Here is a 15,194-nt window from a genome sequence, read left to right as displayed (position 1 = left end):
GGTCGGGGATGCCCAGCTCAGGGCAATGCCGATGCGGCCCACACGGTGGTCCTGAGGGGCACTGCTTCCCCGACCCCCTGTGGGAGCCTGCTCAGCCTTCCCAAGACAGCCTGACCCCGGGGCAGTGCAGAGAGGGCCTCCACTGCTCCCGGAGCAGCAGAGCCAGCCGGATCCCAGCAGAGCACAGAGCCCTGTGTTTCCCAATCCGGTGGAGCAGCCCCTTTCCTCGGGCGCTGTCCTGGGCCGGGTGTTTGCCCCTCTCCTGGTGGAAGGGCAGAGTTCTGCCTGGAGATGGCATGTGACTCTAAGGCAGAATACGCTCCGCATCAGGCATGGGTTCAATAGGGTGCTGCTCTGGCTTCAAACTCAGGCAGAGGCCCCGCTTGTCAGACTTCAGGGGTGGAGCTCCAGGTGGGGAAGGGGTGGCATACACCTGCCCGCCACCCCAGGTACCCCCAGGGAGCCGCACAGTGCAGACAGCAAGGGGGCCTCTAAGCAGTCTGGCTGAAGCTCTCCTGAGATGAGACGTGCAGGTTAAGGCCGGTCTCAGAGCATATGCGAGGGACAAGAGCTCCCGGAGGTGCAGGACAAGAAGGGCCGGGAATGGCCACTCCTGGGGCAGATGGGATAGCCAGGAAGACTTGGGGTCTACGATCCCAGCATCTGCAGAGATGTCATGGGGAAGGAAAATCTTGCCAAAGGGTAGTGCAAGCGCCAGGGAGACATCAGTTATCTGTTCAGGGGGAAGACATTCCATCCAGCAGGGGGAAGCAGGTCTAGGAGGCAGTGAATGTCTTGTCCTTGGAGTATTCAAACAAAAGCTGCTGAGAGGATTCATCCCAAAAGACTGTTGCCAAAAGACTTAGGAGCCTGTGTGTGATCGGGCAGAGACAGCTGGGGCAGAGGCATCTGGCCTGCTGGGGCCTGCTCCTCCCGGCCAGCGTGTCTTCTGTGCCAGCAGTCCTTACACAGTGTCTGCTGTGGCTGCTGATGCTTTTGGTGCGGCTCTGTCCTCTGATGGGTACCAGGTGTTACCGGTGAGGCCAGTGGTTAATTGGCCCCACTTTGGTGGACTTTGCGAGGACTCCCACCCACTCTGTGCTGTGAATGCTGTAGAGAGATCACTGATGTCACCTGGACTGCTTTGCTAGTCGGACTCTCCATTCATCTTGCCCCGTGCCAACCTCTCTCTCCACCTTGTCATCTCTCCACTAACCACTGTGGTAACAACACAATATCCAGCCTGTGAGATACATTTGTATGCAGTCTCCCCACAAATGTAGACTTTGGTGAAATAATAATAATGATAATAATATGCTAGAGTTCTGTGCCATGGAGGCTTTGCCGGTGCTGAGCTCTGGGTGGGTTTGGAGCGTAGCCTCGTGTGGCAGAAAAGGCAGACAGAACTGTGTGCAATTTTCTGCCCTGTCATCTTTGGACTGTATGATGCAGGGCAAGTAAATTTCCTAACTGCGCTTCCTCATTGGTAAAGTAGGAACAATGGCACCTTCCTGGAGTGGGTGTGGCGGTGGGGTGGTGGGGTGGTGGGGTGGGCCACACCCAGGGCTCCACAGAGCACTGCTGACACGCTGTATCCATGAGGCAGCCTGCTATTCTGCAAAGATGTGTCCAGCCAGGTGCCAGGGTGTGCTGAGCAGCAGGGGGACACGTGGACCTGGTCCCCAGCCTTGTGAATCTTCCATCCTCTCTGGGAGACAGCAAGAAACTATTGGACGTGGGAAGTCTCCATGTGGACGTGGTGTAGCCCGGGCTAACAGGGAGGAAGCCCACTGAGGCAGGGCCCGGGGAAGCATCTCCAGAGAGCTTCCACGTAGGCCGAGGGAACGATGGGAGGCTGGAAGGAGCAGTGATGGGAGTAGGCTGCTCAAAGGCCCTGAGGCAGAAAGAGCATGACTTGGGCTGGTGTGGCCCTGCAAGCAGTAGTAGGGCTGGGGGGAAGCAAACGGCAGGGCCCAAAGGAGGGGCCCAGGGGCCCCATGAGTGTGAATTTAGGCCGTGTGTGGTGGGAGCAGTCACACAGAAAACTCTGCAATCAGATCTGCACAAGGGAACACACAGGTGCCGGGGTTGTTGAAGGATAAGAGGATGGGGACCAAGGGAGTCAGGACACGGAGCAGTGGGCACACTGGCGGAAGGCCTTCTAACTGGGCTTCTACCCAGAGTGGGCCGGGTAGGGATGGGACTTGACAGTTGTATCACCTCTCCTTACCTCAGGCCTTTCTGCTGCTTCTGTGTGAACTTTGGTGGGCCGGGCTAAAGGACTGGCTGGCCCCTCCAAGTGCTGGAGGGCCGAGTCCTCCTCCTCATGGGGCTCCGTGACCACCCTCTTCATCCTAGCATGGGCCAGATGTGTTCCAAAGGTGTTTCCACAGTCACCTGCCCTTCAGGAGTTTAGAGTTTGGTGCCCTTCCTTTTAGACTTTGGAGCTAAGGCATTGGTTCTTTGGGAGCACAGAGGAGAAGATAAGTTTCTGGGGACCTCAAAGAGGAGGTGATGTTCATTCTGGGTCTTGATGGATGAGTAGGAGCTCACTCAGAGGAGAAGGTTGGGCGTTGAAACCATAAATGCCAAGAGAGAAGGGCTGAGAGAGCCTGGGGGTGGGTGGGGAGGGGCTCTGAGCACGAGGACCATGGAGGGTGTAGCCTGCAGGACGGTGGTGGTAGTGGTGGCTGTGCCTACAGCATCAGTTAAGATTTGGAGCTCAGAACAGGAGTTTAGTTTAAGCTCATATGAACTGATTAACCCATGGAAGCCCCATGCTGGCTCCTGAAGTGGACACTTTTGATTATTCCCATTCTGTGTCTGTTGATGCCAAGACCCACAGAGGTCGGGCACCATGCACAAGGCCATAGGCAGCCGGGCTCCAAGCCTGTGCTGTATAAGCCAGGGCAGCTGGGGCTGAGTCTGGAGGAGGAACACTTGCATGAGCTCTGTGGGAGCAGGTCCCTGAGGGGGAGGAAAGACTGGCATGCACTGTGGCCCAGCTGGGGACCAGCAAACACCCATCAGCATGGGTGTGTGGGCAGGCATGAGTTCCAGGTGTCACCGCAAGGGCTGGGCCAGAGAGGATGCTTCTGCCTCTTGTCCCTTGAATGTCTGCTGTAGCCTGCCAATTTGAAAATGTCCTCAGGCTCAGAGCTTCCTGCCGAGGCCACCTCTGCAAGGTGCTCCTGGAGGCAGCTGCGTGTCACCAGTCAAGGAATGGGCTTGTAACTTAGGACCCTCCTGTCCAAAGGCCTGTCCACACACAGATGCAAGGCACCCGCTGTGGGGAAAGGATGCCACATAAGCACCCGCCGTCATTCTGGCCTCCAGTGAGGTTCTTGAGAGATTAGGGAGACTGGCCTCTTTGAAGGCTGCCTGTTGTCCTGCTGCTCTGCATGTAAAATCTCAGCCTCTGTGTTGGAAACTGGGACTTTGGCGATTATGTAGTTCACCACTTCTATAGATGAAGAAGTCGAAGCCCAAGGGAGACCAGGGGACTTGTCCAAAGTGACCCCCCAAATTAGTAGGAGGCTTGGTCCTGACTCCTGGTGCCCCACACATCCAACACGGTGCACGTTCCTTTGGTGTTCTTATATTTCTCTGTCTCGGAGGAGCCAGAGGAAACCTCAGGTGTCCTCAGAGACCGCCTAACTGCAGGTACCCTTCAACATTCTAATTCATTTAGGTGCACCACTGGAGGCCTCTGGATGGGGTTGGGTTTGGGCTGAGACTGGAACTTGAAGGTTAGAGCTGGTGAGGTGCCGGGCAGCCCTGCTCAGGGGAACATGGAGGACGACGTGGGGATCGCCTGGGGCTTGGCTTCTCTCGGAGGTGAGCAAAGCAGACTGTGACTTGTCCTCCTAAGTGACACTGTCGTGCAGCACTTACAGGAGCTCTGGGAACCCATGAGTGCAGGAGGGAGGAGGTCACCCAGAGAGGCCATCGATCCCACTGTGGAGCAGACACACAGAAGACGAGGGAAGTTGCCCACATGAGGAAAGACTCACAGAGGGCTCCCTTGCTTCTTGCCAGCCTGGCCTGCAGTTGAGATGACGACATGACAGGAAGAGGCCATGGTCCTTCGCCTTGCCGGTCACAATCACAGACCCTAGGATCACGCGAGCATCCGCACAAGCATCTTTGCTAAGACAAAGAAGTGCAAGAGAACATGAAGCCCTGCAACTGAACGTGGATTTTCCTGGCTTCAGTGCCAACCACTCTACTAGTTTCTTCCTTCTCAACTCCACTGCCAGTCCCCTCCGGCATCACACGCCCTCCTGGAATTTCACGTTAGCTTCTTTTTCTAGCAAGAGCTCTGACCGACAGCCCCCAAATGACCAAAAAGGCAAGTGATCTTTCCCCTTTTCCTGCTCGCATTGCGCTGCTGCACCTGTCCTGTGTCCTGCTGCTGCTCCACCCTACTGAGGGTGAGGTGCCTCTCCTAGAACCCTTGGCTCCCGTGGCTTGGTCCCCTGAGCAGGCTGCCCTGGAGGAAGGAGCAAGGCGTCCAGTGCTGGTCCCCAGGTGGACCAAAGTTCTCCCCAGGCTTCCCAGCGCTGGCTGCTGGGTTCCTGGTGCACTTCCCCTATTTCTCCTCCCCGAAAGGGACACCATCCATATCTCCTCTCTTAGCATTTCTTTTTCTTAAGTGAGAAATGCTTTCTAGTCCTTTCTAGTCCTGCTCATGTGCACATTGGCTGTCACTCTCTGTAAGTCCAGGATACAAACCCTTCTAGTCCACTTTCGGGGTATAACAGAAGAGCAGAGACTGAGTAATTGAGAAAGAACAGCAGTGCACTTAGCTCGTGGCTCTGGAGGCTGGGAAGACGAGAGCACAGCACCGGCATCTGGCATAGGTGTCTGTAGATCATAACGTGGTGCGGGGCATCCCTGGTGAGACAGCCATTGTGCCAGCCTGGCTCTTGCTCTTCTCATAAAGCCCCTACTTTCATGACCTCATTGAATCATAGTCACCTGCCAAAGGCTCCACTCCAAATCCCATTTACTTCTACATTGAGGATTTGGTCTCCCGCACATGAGTACTGGGGATCACATGCAAACCTCTGCAGTCATCACCCAGGACCCCGGTTACAGTAGGGTGAGGGTAGCCTGAAGATCCTGGGTCTGTGCCACTCGCCATAGCTATGAATTCCCCACTTTGTTCCCTCATAAACAGGAAGTCATATTTGTTACTGAAAGAGCTGATTTGTGTCATCAGTCAACCCTCGGTAATAATCCCCTTGCCGAGAGCTAGTAGGATCTCTGTGCCCCAATCCGCTCACCCACCCAGCACTGCCTGGTGGGACCATACCTGGTTGCCGTCCTCTCCAATGACAGCTGGGTCACCTTTGGGATGCTCTGGGCTTCAGACCGGGGGTACACAGAGGCACCCACATTAGATTTCAACTTCAGGCTGCCCATGGCATTCTTGCATCTTGGCCACAGGCAGATAAATAAAGGAGATGTGCAAGTCCCTCTTGGTCCCCTGCTTCTCACTATTCTGACTCTTGGTCTTTGCTGAGATAGAGAGAGCCACATCCATACAGGACCACCTTCTCCACCAGAACACAGACAGGTGTGTTTCCCCAGTGTTTCTCGCTGATGCCATCTCCTTCTCTCTTCTTGAGGCAGCGCCATGGGCAGTCTGCTTGGTGTGTACCCACAGGACCTGCTAGCCAGGCAGCACAGCGCTCCATTCTTCCTCTGCTGTGCTGTTTCGCAGAACTTACTGAACTGCCTCAATCTAGCCTGAATCAAGCCTTTCTGGGTGGTTGCCCCTAACAATGGACAGGGAGGGTCATAAAACAGCAGAAAAACCCAAGGATGGAAGACCCAGTTGAACCGCATACAGCTGATAGATACAGTAGCGGCTGGCCATTTGGTCACGTGTGTGCACGAGAAGCTGGCAGGAAGAGGGACATGGCTATGGGCTTCCCGGGCTAGCAGAGGTGACTGAGGTGGCACCCCGGGGAAGGCGCCCAGGCAGCAAGTGCAGAGGCCTGAGCAGCAACTACCACCGCTGTGCTTATTAATCTATTGTGCACCCCAGCGTGGTCATAGGAGCTGGAGACAGAGTAAGAAAAAACCAAAGAAAGCCTCTGCCCTCCTGGTACCTGCCCTTCTTTCAGAGAGACGTGCGGTAAGCAAAGCAAATATTTTATTTCATACGTTGGAGAATAACAAGCCCTGAGGGGCACAATGGAGCAAGCGGAGAGGGAGGGCAGCAGAGCCTCTCTCGCGCCTCTCAGCCAGGTAGAAGCATTCACAGGTCACCTTGGAGCTGAGATGTACAGGCGGAAGGCAGTGGTTGCAGGAGAGAAGACGGAAGAGAGGCCTTGGGCAACCTGAGCTGCTTGTATCTGAGGCCCAGTGAGAGGCAGACAGGGGCGGAGATGACTCAGCACAAAGCCCTGGCACCAGGGTCTCAGGGCCAAGCAGGGAGTCTTCTGCATGCCCAGCTCAGCCTGTCCTTGTCCCGTGCCCACCCCCCAGCCCCGGATCTGGTGCACAGTGCTGCTCTTCAGCCTGTAGTGTGCATGGGAAAGCCACCGGCTAAGGGCCCCATGAACACACAGTCTGCTGAGCTAGGTGGCCGCTGCAGAGGGTCCTAGGCCACAGTGGGAGACCCTCGCCAGTCGCCCAGGAGGAAGCAGGAAGTCTCTGCAGGACACCAGCAGCAGCCCTGCAGGATCCTGGCCTCTGAGAGAAGTCTGGCTCCTGGAGAGGCTGTGGCTGAGCCTAGGAAGAGCTTTTCCAAGCTGCAGACTCCAAGAAGAACCTGGAGATTCTGGAGTGAGGGCTTCCTGCTGCCGTGTCCTCTGAGCCCTTCTCTGTTTGTCCCCATGGTCACCTCTAGAGACTGTCATGTGGAAAAAAAAGGTGCTGCCTCCAACACAGCTCCTCACGTGGCCCCTGGCCTGGCTTTGTGCATTGCCCTCACAGAGCACATCCCTCTGACAGGGAACCCCTCCTTCCCTTCTCCCCCAAGTGGCCTCTTTTGCAAACCACAGCTAAGCACTCCACCCCAGGGAGCTTAGGAGGTGTGGGTGGTACCTCTGCTCCACAGGGAAAGCGTCCTACAGGCACTGGGCGGCTGGGAGGCCCTGCTTGAGTGAAGTCATTTCTCCTTGTTGCTTCCTGGCCCACCCAGGACATGGGTTCCCGGGCCTCTCTGAGCTGTGTTCTTGTTTTTCTAAGCCAGGAATAATCCCGACCGCTGTTGTCTGCTCCCAGAGGATGTGTGGGGTGGGATGCCCTGTGCCATACTTTGGGCATGGAGATAAGACAGGATGAGGGTCTCTGCCCTCTGGGAGCTTACAGTTTAGTGGAGTCAGGTGACAATAAATAGATATCTGAGTAATATTAAAAATATACTGAGTATATATGTATATATAGTGTGTGTATATGTTAAAAATAAAAAGAATATATATTTATACTCTATATTTTCTCTCTATACAATCTACATATGTACACACAGTAAATATTTAAAATACACATATGTAGAGAATATATAGAGTATATTTTAAATATACACTGATGTGCAAAAGCAAAGATGTTCCTATATGCTTTATATTTATAATTCAGTGCATTCAAAGTCAGTATTTTTACCTATGGTTCACAAATAAACTGAAGTTTCACGGTCCCTCACCCAAGACCATACAGCCTGAGCGAGCCAGGGGCACTGTGATAAAGCCCATGTTCTTTCTAGAGCTCTCACTGCCCTGCCACCAGTGTCACTTCCGGAAGCAGCAGGGCACTGAGCCAGGCCAGCTGTGTGCTCCTAAATGACAGCGGGCTCAGAGGACCTCCAGGAGGGCAGATGGCTCTGCCCCATGGGCTCACTCTGTGCCAGCCCAGGGGCTGCCACTTGCTCAGGCTCTCTGCGCCTGGCCTTTATCCGGCGGCTAGAAGGCTGTGTCTGCTTATCTCCAACAGCATCTCAGAAGGAAGAGGCAAGTGAAGCCACAGCTGGAGTCAGCTTTGCTGCTGTACTTGAACTTGAACTTGAACTTGAAGCTTGCAGGGAGGGCTGTCACCACCCTCCACGAGTGGCCCTGCAGTGTTTCCCACCATCCCTGCTTTCCTGGCAACCAGAGGAGAAATGCACTTGGGAGCCCGTGTTTCAGAGCGGGACGTGGGTCTGTAGATGGCTGATCTTTGTCAGAGCAGAAGGTCCCTGTGTCTATACCTCCAGGATATCTGCCTGGGGGACCTCCCCCTTCCCAGGGGGACCTCTGTGGAAAGGTCAAATCTCCAGCCGTTAGAACACTGGAGAATGCCGAGGACATAGAAATTTTCTACCTTACCTGACTCACCTCAGAGCTATTGATTGTATCTGGGGCCAGATCATTGGTTGTGGTGGAATGTGTTCAGTGCATGGAAGGATACTGGGTAGCATCCCTGGCCTCTACCTGCCTGTACCCTGAGTTACAAGGACCCAAGTATCTCTGGACATCACCAAATGTCTCTTGAGTGTGAGATCACCCAGTTAAGAGTGATTGCTTGCTGTTAAGTGAGTGGTTGTGGATGTTACTGGCCGACTGTGGCCACCAAGATGCTACCTACAACCCCAGCACCTATAAATATCACTATGCACAAGAGACTCTGCACACGTGATTAAGGATTCTGATTAGCCTGTTGGACCTGATACAAAGGAAGCTGGAGATCAGAGGGACAGGAGGCAGTAGGACAATTAAAGCAGAAAGATGAAGATGTTACACTGTGGCTTTAAAGACAGAGAAAAGGGCCAAGAGGCCAGGACAGGCAGCTCTCGAAGCTGGCAAAGCAAGGGCACAGATTCTCCCCAGCGCCTCCAGGGGGCGCCCTGCCCCGCCAGCCTTGCAGAACCTTGAGCGACCTCCAGATGTGTGTGGTGAAAAATTGATTTGTTTTCAGCCAATAAATTTGTGGTCATTTGTTACAGCAGCCACGGGCAGCTGACACAACGGGGCAGGTGAGTTAAATGAACAATTGAAGCAAGTGCTCTCCCAGCACAGACAGTAGAGATGCTTCGTTTACAGTGTCCTGTGGTCAGGGAGTCAACTGCAGGGTTACCGGGGTTTGCATGGAAACAGCGCTCGGAAAGCAGCATCTGTGAAGCATCAGCTCAGGAAAGATTTGCTGGGTGACTTCTCTGCAGGAACGAGGGGCAGTTTTGCTACTCTTGAAACTAAATGTTAGGGGAGGGAGAGACACAGAATCTGTGGAAAGAGCAGCTATCAAGGGGAAATGCACGAGGTGCCGCGGCGAGCTCAGAGATGGTCTCCCCTGGGCACCCTGGGGGTCCCCAGAGGGTCGATGCCTGGACTGAGCTGAGCCGATGAGCAGGAGGCAACTGAGAAGAAAGGCAGGGGACGTGGCTCTCAGAGAGCAAGGACGGGCCTGAGGCAGCATGGCGCAAGCCGGTGGTTGTGTGACTCTATTTGTACCCATTCACATGGGTGTCATGCTTTGCAATTGCTCCTACAGTCCTCACAGTTCTTTCATGGCTGGTATACAGTTACTCTCACCTTTTTACAGATGAGGAGGTAGGCAGGGTGCCTGTGTGGAGTGGCAGGAAGGTGGCAGCTCTGGCTGGCTTTAGAGCACACCCTCAGAAACACTCTGCTGCCTCATCTCTGGGAGTGACATGATTTTGCTAGGTCCTGGACCCAGCCCAGAGTCTGGCCCGACCAAGCCATGGCCACACCTGGGTTTAACATGGTGGGTGTGTATGTCCTTCTGCACGAAAGGCAGCAAGCCTGTGACCACTGGAGGTCTATGAGTCTCGGGAAGCCACATGGAGGAATTATATTGTCGCTTAACCACTGGCTGCTGTAGTGTGAGTAGAGCTGTGTGACCAGGACAGATGGAGGGAGGCCAGCTAGGAATCCATTCCAGGACTCCAGGCAATAAAGATGTGAGGGGTTGTCGCCGCCTCCAAATGCCTGAAACTCAGGGGTCCTCAGCCCCTCCGACCACACATTTGACCTTGGCGGTGTTCAGAGGTGATCAGAGGGCTGACGGGCCATGATGAGAATGCTAAGAAACCTGTGTATCAACCTGAATGCTGATTCGTCATCATGTTGGCAGGGAAGAGGGGAGAGAACTTTACCAGGGGTTGCAAAGGGAAGTTGAGTTCTGTATTCACGCAGGCTGGTGTTCAAATCCCACTTCGGCAACAACATGACCACTTCACGTGGAAGAGGTACTTATCCTGCAAGCCCTGCTTCTGCACTGTAAACGCCCACTGTGTCTGACAGATTTGTAGGGACAACGATCGAGTTAATTTATAGCAAATGCTTTGTCCACAGTCTGGACCGGAGTAGCTGCTGAGCCGCGGGGAGGTGTAGCCGTGATTGCAAACTTAGTAGAAAGTAGCAGATGTTGTGCTATGCGTGGGCTCAAAGCCAAAAAAGAGCATTTCATGGGAACTGAAGCTACCCCGTGGTGGCCAGATTTGAATTCTGTCTGCCTAGGGCTTTTTCTCAAGCCAGAGATGGTGGCTGTCCTGTCCCTGACCTCCCTAGCCACAGACATGTCAGTCCTGACCGCCGCGGTCACAGATGGCGGGCACCATCTTGTCCCCTCTGTCCTTTCGGGCCAATGGAAACGTCATGGGGGATCACGCCCTTTCCAGCTGTAGGAATGTGAGGAAAAGCATGTGACAGTCCTTGTGAAGGATGGTGTTCAGTGAACACAGCTAGACCCCCAATCATTGGCTGTGAGAAGAATGCGCTTTTAGCGGCTGCTTAAGAAGGACATCGCTTTCTTTGTTGCATTCACATTTGCCATGAGGAGTCTGGTTCTGGCTGGGGGCAGGTGGCGCCTTGTGGTAAGTGACAGCACTGGCCCAGAAGTGTGCCGTCTGGCTGTGGAGCCAGGCCCTTCTAATTTGCATAGAGAGCCACCACGATTTACAGGAAGGGCGGTTGGCCCCGCCTGGCGGTTCTCTGGTAAGTGCGGCACAGCCAGCCCTTGGCAGGACTGGGTGGGGCCCTTGTCAGGTTGCATTTGCCAGATTCCGGGGTGCACACCTTCCCACCCCCATGAAGATTCCAAGCCTCTTGCAGGATGTCAGCCAGTCTTCAAAGTCCCCGAAATTCTAAACACAGGCAACTGTGGTGCACGCTGACCCTACCCTGGGACAGACAGTCCCAGCCCCAGGGCCAGCACTCCTGCTCCCAGCTGTGTGGCCTTGGCTGAGTTCCTTCTGTCCTTCAGCCTGGCTTCCGGAAGGCCTCTGCAAGGCTTGTTTCCTCCCCCTGGCTGCCTGCAGAGGGAAGTGGCTTTGTGACGTTGTGTCACCTGGTAAGGGCCAGGAAGAGAGAGTCAGTGGTGCTTGAGAGGCACTGGGCACAGCTGCTTCATCTTTACCTGGGAACATTTCTGAGAAGAGACTGTGGGCTTTAAAAAATGTAGGAAGATGAGGGTTTATGGATGGGAAAGGAAGATTGTTGCTAAGAGGAACTGGGTGCAGGAAAAATACAAAAAAGGCATTGGCTGACAGCAAGGAGGCCAGGCTGAGAGGTGGACACTCTCGTGGATGTGCAGGTGGGCAAGTGGCCGGCTAAGTGTGGATTTTGTTTCTGTGGCCCTAGGGGCCCAGCCTACTGGGCACAATGTCAAGTGCACAGGTGATACCCACGTATGGCGGTGACCACACCTGAGTTTCTTCACTTCAGCTCCACTTTTGTTTGTCCTCTGTGAAATGGGGATAACAGGCCCAGAATGAAAAGATCACCATAAAGTGCTCAGCAGCTGGGGCAGGCATGGTGGCACAGGACTGTAACCTCAGCTACTCAGGGGCGAAGGCAAGAGGATTGCAAATTCAAGGCCAGCGTGGGCCACTTAGCGAGACCCTGTCTCGAAGAAGAAAGAAAGAAAGACAGGTAGGTTCAGAGAGGCCAGGAGAAGGTAGTGTTGAGAGGACAGAATGGTCTCACAGGTGTCACACAAGAAGAGGCTAAGAGCTGGGCCTCCATGCCTGCCTCTGCACGTGGCCCATGGGGACTCCTTGGCCACCTCAGCGAGCTGTGGGAGAGGGAAAGGAGCAAGCGCAGAGCCTTTGTGGGTTGGAAGGAGACAAGGGACAGTGTGGAGGTGCTGGGGCCCAGGGGACTAAGGAGTCTGACTGGGGGTCTGGCTGTGCCCAGCACTTAATGCCCTTTCAACTTCCCCTGCTTTAAATGTGCTTCCCACATGTGGTTTGGGGGCGCAGTGGTACTGGGTGCCACGTAGCCAAGGGTGGTGGAGGGCAACTGGTGACCAGCCTAGCCTTGTCCATCCTGGGGTTGGGGTCACCTCTGGCTGAGGGAGGCAGGTGCCATCTCTAGGAGGCTTGTCACAGTGCTCCTGCTTCCTCTTGTGCATTTGCTGAGCAAGGGACACAGCTCCATCCCATGCTAGCTGGGTGCCAGCCTCCCGACCACCCCATCCTCTCACGTCCAGCATCACACCTCCTGTGTCCACTTCATCTCCCCTGTCCAGGTTCGAGTCCCACCCTACCCCAGTGCCTGCCACTGGGCCACCCCTCAGCAGGATGCCCACTTGCACATTTTTTGCTTTGTTCCTCAGCAGACCAAAAGCCCAATCAGCAGCACTGAAAATGGCATTGAGATCATCAAGTTGGACCTCGCGTAATGACTGTCCCTCTTGCTCTGCTCAGTGGGCCATGAGGTGTGGTCATTACATTAGGGCTCCTGAGACTGCTCCAAGGCAGGCTGGGGCAGCTGCCCCAAAGGCTCCACCTCACACCTTCCCAGCCGGAGCCGCTGGATGTGGGCTGGCTTGGCAGAAAGCCACAAGCCCACCTGTGCGCGAGGTCACCCGAAGCCTGTCACAGCCCAGCACCAGCACAGAACCATGTCCCGTCCGGCCATTGGCATGCACGGAGGGCAGAGGTGGAAGCAGAAGGGAGTCCTGCAGGCTGGGATCCAGTCTAGGAGAAGTGCTGACTTTGGGGTCCACCTCAGGCAAGGCAGAGCGTTTCCTGGGAGCCACCGCCTAGAGAAAGCTGCAGGTCCCCCAGGACCCAGGCTCAAAGCAGGCCTTGGAAGATGAACCACTTGACAGCTGCAGCTAATGCTGTTGGAGTGGCTTCTTTCTCTGTGGTATTGTTACTCTCCTGAGGGAGGCAGAGCAGAATTCAGATTTGGTTTTTAGCTGAGTAATTGAGGCCCTCTTGCCGATTCCCATGGCTTCCACCCTTCCCGTGCCTCCTGCAAGGTGCACCTCCTTTGCATTTTTCTTACCCTTCCTGGCCTCTCACTGAGGCCTGAGTCTGGGGCCTGTTAGGTTGCTTTCAAGGCCACTGGAGTGGAACTGTGACTCTAAATGCTGGGTCTGTCTCTTAGTAGATACACACTTTTGGAAAAAAAATTCTTATATTTCTTTAATTAGAAAATGAGACTCCAGCTGGTCATAATGGCACATGACTGTGACCCTATGTAGTATTCAAGGAGGCTGACACAGAAAGTTTAATCCAGCTTGGGAAATTTAGCAACTCAGGGAGATGCTGTCTAGAGATGAAAAAGTATTGGAATGTAGCTCAGTGCAAAGGCCCTGGGTTCAATCCTCAGGAGAGAGAGAGAGAGAAATACTCTCTCCCTGGCTGGCACTGTATCCTCTGGTGGTCTCCCTCCATGCTCATGTGCCCCTGTGTCCCCTCTATGTCCAAATATCTTCCTCTTATGAGGACACTGGTCAGACTGGAGTAGGCCAGCACACGACCTGGTGTGGCCTTGATAAGCCTTATATGGACTGTCCTTAAGGACAGCCCCATTCTGAGGTGCTGCTTCAGAATTTGGGGATCACCACAGGAGTGTGGGGACACCACTCAGCCCACAGGCAATGCATCTTTCACAGGGCTGGGCTTCCAAACTGGACAGTGGGTGTAGGTGCTCTGTGAGCGACGCCTACAGGGGTCGCAGCACACAGCCATCTTGGTGCTGGCTCCTCACCCTGCCCCCACTGACTCCCTGGAATTAGGGGGCCACTTCTCAACCCCCGCTGGTGGCCTTCCTTCTCAGAGCTGTCCCGAGGGTCAGAGAGGCCACTGGCCATATACAGGGAAATATTCAGAAGTGGCTGAGCCACGGACATCTGGTCTCAGTGGACACCATGTGGCTCATGTCACAGGTGGGTCTGTCACGTTCCTTGCAGGTGAGCTGAAAGCAGGTCTACCTGATACCCTCATCATTGGTTCTGGAGCCCCTAAGAGGGCAAACACCAGTCTCTGGTGGGCATCAGTGAGTGTGTCCTAGAGTGGGCCTCGGGTCTCAGGGCTCCCTTCTGGGGCAGACTTGGCACCTCCGCCAGCACCGACTTTGGACTCATGGAATGGGCCCAGAGCCTTGGAAGGAATGAGGAGCTCGGGTGAGGACCAGGGTGTGCTGCTGCTGGAAAATCCCCTCCCTGCAGGATCAGCCATGTCCCTGCTGCTGGTGGAGAGAGGAGCAGGCACTGTGTGGGCACCAGGCCCCCTTCACATACCCTACCCTGCCCATCCAGACTCCCAACCACTGCTTCCTGTGGATGGGGAGCTGGAAGCGTGGGTGATGCCATGCGCCAAGTCAGGAATAGATGTGGCAGAGAGGCGAGAGCAGCTGCCAGTCTTCAGCCGGTGCTGTCTATGTGCTCAGCAGCCATCTTCTTTGTGACTGGTCCCTGAGCCCTGCTTGGAACTTAGCAGTGATGTCTTCAACCTTCAGGAAACATTTGTATCAAACTCTGCTGAGAAAATCCAGAAGTCCCAACCAAGAGCCAAGGTGGTGCACAGAGAGCCAAGACAGGGAGGCCGCAGCAGCACCTCACAAAAGGCCAAGTCTTCAAAATCACAGTGACAGGAGGGACATGGCCTAGGTGACTGGAAGATGGGAAATGAACAGTCCAGTTTTGGCTCTGCCAGTGATGACTGTCACACACTCGAATTCCTATCCATTCACTTTGGAAATGAATGGGGCTGAGGAGTGGAGTGGGAGCAGTGACAGCTGTGGCTACTGAAGAGCACACTCAGAATTAGACCAAATTACGCTGGTCTTGGTGTTCGAGGCTTGCAATCCCAGCACTTGGGAGGCTGAAGCAGCAAGGTCATGAGTTGGAGGCCAGCCTGGGCTATTTAGTGAATTCACGATTGACCTGAACTACAGAAGAAAGAAGAAGAAAGAAGGAAGAAGAAGAAGAAGAAGAGGAGGAGGAGGAGGAGGAGG

The 15,194-nt window shown here is 54.6% G+C and overlaps 1 protein-coding gene across 1 annotated transcript in view; it reads left to right on the top strand.

Annotated features, from left to right (window-relative positions):
* The window catches only part of Xkr6 (XK related 6), a 22,327-nt gene that overhangs the window by 2,408 nt on the left and 4,725 nt on the right, over positions 1-15,194 (top strand). The gene's annotated exons all lie outside the window — the stretch shown is intronic.

This window comes from Fukomys damarensis, unplaced genomic scaffold (genome assembly GCF_012274545.1).
Source record: "Fukomys damarensis isolate Sample0158 unplaced genomic scaffold, DMR_v1.0_HiC HiC_scaffold_18, whole genome shotgun sequence".
Classification (NCBI taxonomy): Eukaryota; Metazoa; Chordata; class Mammalia; order Rodentia; family Bathyergidae; genus Fukomys; species Fukomys damarensis.
Note: the sequence above shows the minus strand (reverse complement) of the source record. Positions and strands in the feature narration are given on the sequence as shown.